Source organism: Oratosquilla oratoria, chromosome 8 (assembly GCF_046742065.1).
Source record: "Oratosquilla oratoria isolate Oo_2021 chromosome 8, ASM4674206v1, whole genome shotgun sequence".
Lineage (NCBI taxonomy): Eukaryota > Metazoa > Arthropoda > Malacostraca > Stomatopoda > Squillidae > Oratosquilla > Oratosquilla oratoria.
Genome location: NC_134784.1, coordinates 67,122,837 through 67,132,022, shown reverse-complemented (window position 1 = coordinate 67,132,022; position 9,186 = coordinate 67,122,837).

Genomic DNA, 9,186 nt, shown 5'->3' with positions numbered 1-9,186 from the left:
GGGGACGAGGCTCAGGTCAACACGCCCGGCACGCATGCTCGCATCTTGGTGGCTCAGGTCACATGACCGGCGTAGCATGGGCCTTGGTGATTTTTGTCCACCGTTAATGTTGATGGTAACATTTTATTTATGGCAAAAGAAGAAATACAGTCTGGTGACCATTGACCATGGGAAATGTTATAATTTGGGAAATTATTTATTATGGAGGATTCTACTATTTTTCTTCTGAAACTACATTTGGATTTATAAATTATTTCAGCATCGTCCCAATTTATTCGGTGGTTTTTATTGGCGACGTGCTGAAATACTGCGGAATTTTCCTGTCCGTATTTAACAGAGTTTTTGTGCTCCTTAACCCTGGTATTGAGATCTCGACCCGTCTGTCCCCAATATACATCATTGCAATCTAAACAAGGTAATTTATAAACTCCAGGAGTTGTATTACTCTTGGATCTGTGATGTATATTGACAACTTTACTGAACAAATTATTAGGATAATGGAAGATAAAATTTACCTTTTCCTTTGGTAACATGTGAGACAATTCATGGGTCATCAGTATTATTTTACATATGTGCTACGACATATCTTTGTTGTGATATATATACATGCATATTTTCTTAATATCTAGATAAACCAATTAATAGATTAATATATAAATTAATGAATTGCAATGTAAATGACAAAGTACATACAAACATAAGTAAATAAACCAATCAATAAATTAATTAATTAATTAATTAGTACATAAATTATCCAATATTTTATACATAAATAGATAAATAAGTTAATAAGAAAGATAAGAATTAAACAATTGGATTGGAGAATGATTTAATGAATATTCAAATGAAATAACTAATTAGTAACTAACTTTGTAGATAAAAGTTTATAAATAAAATAAATCAACAAGTTAGCAAAAAAGATAAAAATTAAACAATTGGATTGGAGAATAATTTAATGAACATTTAAATGAAATAATTAATTAGTAACTAGCTTTGTAGATAAAAGTTTATAAATAAAATTAGTCAACATTTTTAAGTGAATAAGATACATAAATGGATCAATGATCTTAGAAATGAACAGACAAATGTATATATTTAAAACAACTAAATAAGTGATTAAGAAAAATAAACCAAAAATAAATGAATATGTAAACGAATAGATAAATAGATAGATAGAATAAGTATTTGATAAACAATTTAATGATTATTCAAATAAGTAAATAAACAAATAAATAGGCGACGAAACAAAAAATAAATGAATGAAAAACTAAATTATTACATGTAGGGGTATGCCTTTAAGGAAATATAATTTAACAAAGTAATGAATTAAACAATTAATCAGTAGGTTGGTTTATCAATTAGTTAATAGAAAAATAAATGCATACATGAACAAATAGATCAATAGATTAGTAAATAATTACATGATTAAATGATTAAGTAAATAAAGTAATAGATAATTGAATAAATGAATGAAAAAATAGTAACAAATATATATGTTGATATACATTCTAATCTGAATAAAATTGTTTGTTTTTTCCATGGATAACATTTATAAAGTACATTTCCATGTTTGAAGTTTGTAACAGTTTGACAAACAGACTAATACTGTATAATGTTTCATATGCCAAATATACAATATTTTTTTCTAATAGCTACACGTGGTAACTAGAGAAGTCAAATATTTCTATCGAATATAGTTTTGCGATGGAATGCATCACGACGCCGTGACACCAGACGTCACTATGACACTGCAAGACACCAAGAATTCCTCTAGTTTAAAGCACCATGACTTGACACAAATCGACACACATAGAAGCACTTCGTAGAACATTACAGGAGAACATAGCACAGGACAGCATAGCATAGCTCAGTACAACATATATGAAAGATGCTGCGACACCAGATGTCACTATGACACTACAAGATACTGCAAGACCCAAAAACTCCTCTAGTTTAAAGCACCATGACTTGGCACAAATCGACACACATAGAAGCACTTACGTAAAACAGGGCAGAAGAACATAGCACAGGACAGCACAACACCAAAAGCTCCTCTAGTGTAAAGCACCATGACTTGACACAAATAGAAGCACTTTGTAGAACAGGACAGGAGAACATAGCACAGGACAGCGCAGCACAGCATAGCTCAGTGCAGCATATATGAAGGATGCTGCGACGGTACGTGAGATCATTACTCATCTGTGGCCATTCGACCTGAGGCGACTGCCCCCCTGAGGATTGGAGGGAGCCTCCCTCCCGGGCCAGCCTGGTCCCTCGGCTACATTCGGACTTTGCGCCAACCCACCACATGACCTAACAACCAACGGGAGGCAGAACTCCTCTCCTCTCTTCTTCTCGGTTTTCTCTTACTCTTTTTCGCTTCTTTCTCTTTTTTTTATCTTCTTTCCCTGTTCTACTTTTCCATTTGATTTTATTTCCCTCTCCCCACTGAATGGCAGGGGTAAGCAAAGCACTTACCATTACTGAATGAGTCAAACGATATTTAACTTGATCCGCATAGACATTATATACCTTTATGCCTGGATTGCCTCTTTCATCAAAATAAGATTACTTGGTGTATAACCGAGACAAAAGCAGAAAAATGCTTTCAGAGGTCAAAAACATAAATAAAAATGCTTTAATATAGAAAGGGATCACTCGTGACTGAATGAAGTATTTTGACATTAAACTGAGCAATATCTGCAATAGACGTCACTGGATCAAAGGATTAATCAAAGTATCGTTACTCGAGCGACCCTAAACCTATTCCGCGTAGGATCCAAACTACGATTAAATAGAATTGGACTACTGTTAGATGGAATAACATGAGAAAATGTTACATAGGTAAGCAAAATATTATTTCCTTGTTTACGTGCATATACATATGCATACTGTATTCGTACACACACAAGCATGCAAACGCGCGCTCGTATACATACACACACACACACACACACACACACACACACACACACACACACACACACACACACACACACACACACACACACACACACACACACACACACACACACACACACACACACACACACACACACACACACACACACACACACACACACACACACACACACACACATACACACGGGCGCGCGCGAAGTAAAAAGGAAAGCTCACTACATCATTAAACTTTTAGAGTTCCAGGTACACCGTGTTACTTAAATAACTCTAGAGTTGACAAATTTTTGCACGAAATCTTAAGTCAAAAAAGGCGAGCTCCTTTGCTCGCTTATGACTGTTATCTGGTCTACAAATGTTGTCTTTGTCGAGTAAGTATTATAGATAAATCTTTTGTTGGAGTTTGGGTGGTCTGGGGGTAGTTTTTAAGTAGGAATTCTTTCGCCTGGAGATAGAAAGCTGACATTCTTATATGAAAACTGGGAGACACTTACAGACAAATCTAAAGATAAATTTGTTTCTCGTAAGTGGTTTTTGGTTTCTCAAACAAAGTAGAATACAAGAAGCGTCTTGTTCTCTCGTTGTCTACTTCAATAAATACCTGTGATATTCCTAATCTGGGATACTTAGAAGCCTACCTCTGTAGGTCTTACAATCGAGCTTGTTTTCCCTTTCGTTATACTTTGTCGCAATATATACATATACATATATATATACATATATATATATATATATATATATATACATATATATATATATATATATATATGTATATGTATATATAACAAAGTTATGCCGTAGCACATTTGTAAAATAATACTGATGACCCACTTTCGGAGAAGAATAAGCGAAGATATAGAGATCTATATATTTCGATCACTTATTGTGATCCTCTTCAGCAGATATGAATTACAGAGTGAGGTAAGCTAGAAGGGACGGGGGCTCAGGTCACTTGTCCGGCGTGCATTGTGTGGATCTTGGTGGCTCAGGTCACGTGTCCGGCGTTGCATGGACCTTGGTGTCTTTTGTCCACCGCTAATGTAGATGATAACATTTTATTTATAGCAAAAGAAGAAATACAATCTGGTGACCATTGACCATAGGAAATGTTATAATATGGAAAATTGTTTATTAGGGATGATTCTACAATTTTTCTGCTGAAACTACATTTGGATTTGTAAATTATTTCAGCATCGTCCCAATTTATCCGGTGGTTTTTGTTAGAAACCAACTAACTAAATTAGGATACCCTCCGTAGTTTTTACAAAAATCTCTCAGTAAGGCCAAAATTAGTTTTCATAAAACAGATTCCCATTCCGCCTTGAATCATAATTGGGATAATAGATACATGAAATTACATTTTAATCAATCAATTAATGACTTGTCTCATTTGATACCAAAAGAAAAGGTAAATTTTATCTTCAATTATCCCAACAATTTGTTCAGTAAAGTCGTCAATATACATCATAGATCCAAGAGTAATAAAACTCCTGGAGTTTACAAATTACCTTGTTTAGATTGCAAGGATGTATATTGGGGACAGACGGGTCGAGACCTCACTACCAGGGTCAAGGAGCACAAGAACTCTGTTAAATACGGGCAGGAAAATTCCGCGGTATTTTAGCACGTCGCCAGCACGTCGCCATGTGCTACGGTGTACCATTAACCATGAAGACATCTGTTTTGCCCCAAATAAAGCAGTCTTCTTAATGATCATTAAGTAGCTGAAAATATCGGTCTGCGTTTAGAGCTACATTTTTTGGTAGTGTCGCTAATGATTCCACACGTTGGTAGTCAAAAGCACCCCAAACCGTCAGTGAATCAGGATGTTTTACATTACCGTGTGCGAATTTTGGGTCCAAAGGATCACTGCCTGAACGACGTGGCAGTTTACCAAGACGGTTTCCAGTAACGGTGAAAGTGACTACATCACTCCACAACACATTTTTTCACTCATGAAAGATAAGTTAGGTGAGTGCGATACTTCATCAATCCCCAAGCTGGAGGTAACCATCAAGAATATTTGGAAAAGCATTGACCCTGTGTAGCTTCAAAATCTTGCAGTATCTGTCCCTAAACGTCTTCAAGAATATATCAAGAGAAAATGGTGTCCGACAAAGTACAAGAGAGCTGGTAAGCCCCTGATAATGTAGGCTATTTGAGGAAATTTATTATTTCTACTCTGGCACCTAACTTTTTGTCCCATTTTCTTTTTGACATGTAAATGACGTCTATTCACATTTTTGAGATGGGAATATTTTGGTGGGACTACACGATTTTATGTTCTAATTTTTTATTTTGAGGTTTGTCATTATGCTTTCTTTGTTGTTTCAACTATTTATTTTATTATCTGTTAGCCTTTGGTGACTGAGTCTGTCTTGGAGTTGGTGACGTTGGGGGTTTATGTAGGTTGATGTTGCTGAGGTGTTCATATTGCTGGGTGTGTTCGTCTGAATTAGTTTTAAGTGTACGTGATATTGAGTTGTTATATATGTGTTTAAGAGAAACATGAGTTAATATTATGTTTATTGTGTCTTAATATTATGATTTGTACCTTAGAGGTGTATTGTTATTCATATGATGCTTTAGAAAAATATTGCTTATATAATATGTAGAAATACACTGGGAGATGTTTGGTATGTTATAATTGATATATTTCGATTTCTGCGAATTGGTCCATTTACATAGTGCTTGGTATTAGGCATAGAACCCTATCTCTATCTATGTACTAGGTGTTTGTCTATTAGTATAAGTTCGTATACAGTATTCATTCAGTGTTTGTTATTATGTATTGGTTCCTATAGTTATTTATGTACTAAATGTTTGTCTAATACTACTTGTCTAAAAAAAATTATGTATATAGCTATTGGCTGATATACATAGTTATTTTGGTTGAACAATGTGGATTTGAACATTTGGTTGTGGATTCACTTATGCGTGTATTCGCTACTTTATATATGTTGAATCTTGTTTAATGTTTCAGTTATTGATTGTGTTCTATATATGTACATGCATATTTTGTTTTGACTATTGAATTATGTGTTTATTTATATATTCTATGTTCAGTTTACTTGTTGTAGATTGTATATTTGTTGTGTATTTCCATTTATGTATTTGTACGTAAGTGTAAGCACTATGTAATCTACAATTGAAAAATATAATAACGTTACGTGAAATTGGAGATGGTTGCAGTGAAGGGGCTGATGGTAGATTGAAGGAGTTGATTCGTAATTAATGCTAGCTTGTCCGAAATTTGTCGGTGTTGCATTTTTTTCATTGCTAGTTGCTTGATATGTCTCAGGTGAAGGGAGGTGTGCAGAAAGAGTTGCTTGGAGATCGTTGCGGATTTCCTGGTGGCCATGCTCAACCAATACAAAGTAGAAATTCGTCTTGAGATTGCGTTGCTGGGACTCACTGTTCTGGGCTGACAATTCGAGATGTGGACCAGTGACTTCCTTCCAGTCGTTTAGCCTGTTAAGGCTACACTTTAGAAGTGGTTAGATGTGGACAAGCGGTATCTCTTCGAAGGCGTAGAGAGGGATAGCGTTCTGTCACCAACGCTGCCCACTAGCTGTGTACCTTTGGCTACATTCTAAGGTGACACAGGGAAAAATAAGGCCTCCTCGGGATTACTTCATGTATTGAAGAAAGGCAGTTCAGTATTTATAGAGTCTGGATATAATCCCATATGAGAAGACTCCCCAGGACCTCCCTTCAAAGGGAGAATCCCCTTTTTGGTGACATAGTCGCATAGTTAAATCCACAGTAACTGCTGCATGAACATTTTTGTGTGAGGTTGTATATACATATTTTCTATATTTACATTTGCAAGTTAGTTGTAAATATTGGATGTCTAGTTAATATAAGTGAATGTATCTGGACGTGATGAATGAATTGCATTTAAGATTGTGTAGTTTGGTAGATATAAAGAAATGGTTGATGATCTGTCACGCAGGAGACTTGTGGTAATAATTGGAAGGCTTACCTCTTGCTTTGTGATTAGAGGAACGTGTATATCAGCAAGGGGATGGCAGTAACATTTGGTCTAGGTATGAGCTCACCGGTGGCAATGTCTGACTACATCCTTTGGTAGATTTGTGGATCACGTGTCGTGCATGTGACATATCGCATATAGGGATATATAGTTAGTATATGCATACATAAGTATATATATATATATATATGTATCTATGTATGTATGACTATATTATGACAAATAAGATTGAAGGTGGAAGAAGCAGACGAAAAATAATGGGAGAATTTCACGCTTTAACGTTTCAACCCGCAGGGTCTTGATCACAAAGATTTGTGATCAAGAACCTGCGGGTCGTCTGCTTCTTCATATGAACGGCGGCTATTATCACGGCATTTCTCTCCTTAGCATAGTCAGGAAAATCTTCACCCGCGTCCTCCTCCAAATACTCCTAAAGCTAGCTGAGGAGGTCTTACCAGAGTATCAGTGCGGCTTCAGACCATCACGAGGCACGGTAGATATGTATATATGTATATATGTATATATGTATATATGTATATATGTATATATGTATATATGTATATATGTATATATGTATATATGTATATATATATATATTTATATATATATATATACATATATATATACACACACACACGAGCGCACCCACACCCAAACCCACACACACACACACACACACATACACAAACACACACGCACACACACACACACACACGCACACACACACACACACACACACACACACACACACACACACACACACACACACACATACACATTGTTATTTCGTTTAGATTCTTATGATACGCAAGTAGTACGTGGGTGATATTCCAATTGATTCCAATCGCACGTCCTGAAATCTAATTTGAAATATTAGAGCCAGGTTATAAAGAACCATATATAAAGGAGTTGTAGGGGACCGTATATCACACCCTTGGTTGTGATTTGGGTAGCATGCATATGCCGGGAACAACTTTTGTAGAAAAGAAGTAAAAAGGTGATATACGAGCTCGCGTTCTCTGAATAAAGGATGCGCTGGATAGTATATCATAAAAAGTGTATAGGATTGTTTGTAAGCTCTTCATGTGTACTAGTGTTTTCTAAAGGAGATATTGTTATAATTCTGTGAGGGAGACATGGATTTTTTGGATGCTATGTAGCTGGTAAAGGAGTATATTTCTATCGTATAATTGTTATCAGTGACCCGCGGAGATAATTCAAAATCATAGGGAAACATCGGGGAGAGATAATAATAATTTACAAGTTATGCGCCTCGTGTGATGTTTCTTTTTGGCTGAATAGAATAGTCTGACATTATATAAAAGGTTTAGGATGTGCAAGATAATCTGGAAGAATTCGTCTTCGGAATTAGCTACACCGAAATATTGAACATAAAAACACTGGCATATACGAGTTGATGTTTTTGTATCGTACTGTGATCAAAGTTGGCTCCATCCTATGAGCTTATAGACCCTACTTCGCTTTCATATGAACAACTATGACTGCCAGATATATAATAAAGTTGACCAGCGTTTCTCAGTACAAATCGGTAAAGCGTCCAACATTACATAGGAAAATTACATTCCCTCGTCTGTCCTTCCTCCGCAAGATAGAGTGTCACCTCTACCCTCATCCTTCTTCAACAGGAGAAATATATCTCTGCTCTTTTCCTGCTCCCGTTTCTCCATCACTGAAGTCAAGATGTGAGTAGTTTCCTCGTGTCGGAATGTTCGTCATCGATAGGACACACGTAGATACACGCACTTACAAACGCGCGCAGATACACACACACACACACACACACACACACACACACACACACACACACACACACACACACACACACACACACACACACACACACACACTGTGCTGTGGTTAGAGCTCTGGCCTGCCACTACGGAGGTCCGGGTTCGACTCTCGCCCGGGGCTGAAATAATATCAGTATCGCAGCGCTGAGGGGTGTTACTCCAACTCTCGTGGGCTGGGAGTTGGGTGTGTGTGTGTGTGCAAGGTCATAGCATTACCCATAGATCGGACCTACGAGCTCTGAGCTCTCTTCCAGGAGGGAAATAGCTGTCGATCACGAGTCCAACACGTGATCCAAAGACCAAGTGAATACAAGTGAATACACACACACACGCACACACACACACACACACACACACACACACACACACACACACACACACACACACACACACACACACACACACACACACACACACACACACACACACACACACACACACACACACGCATATATATATATA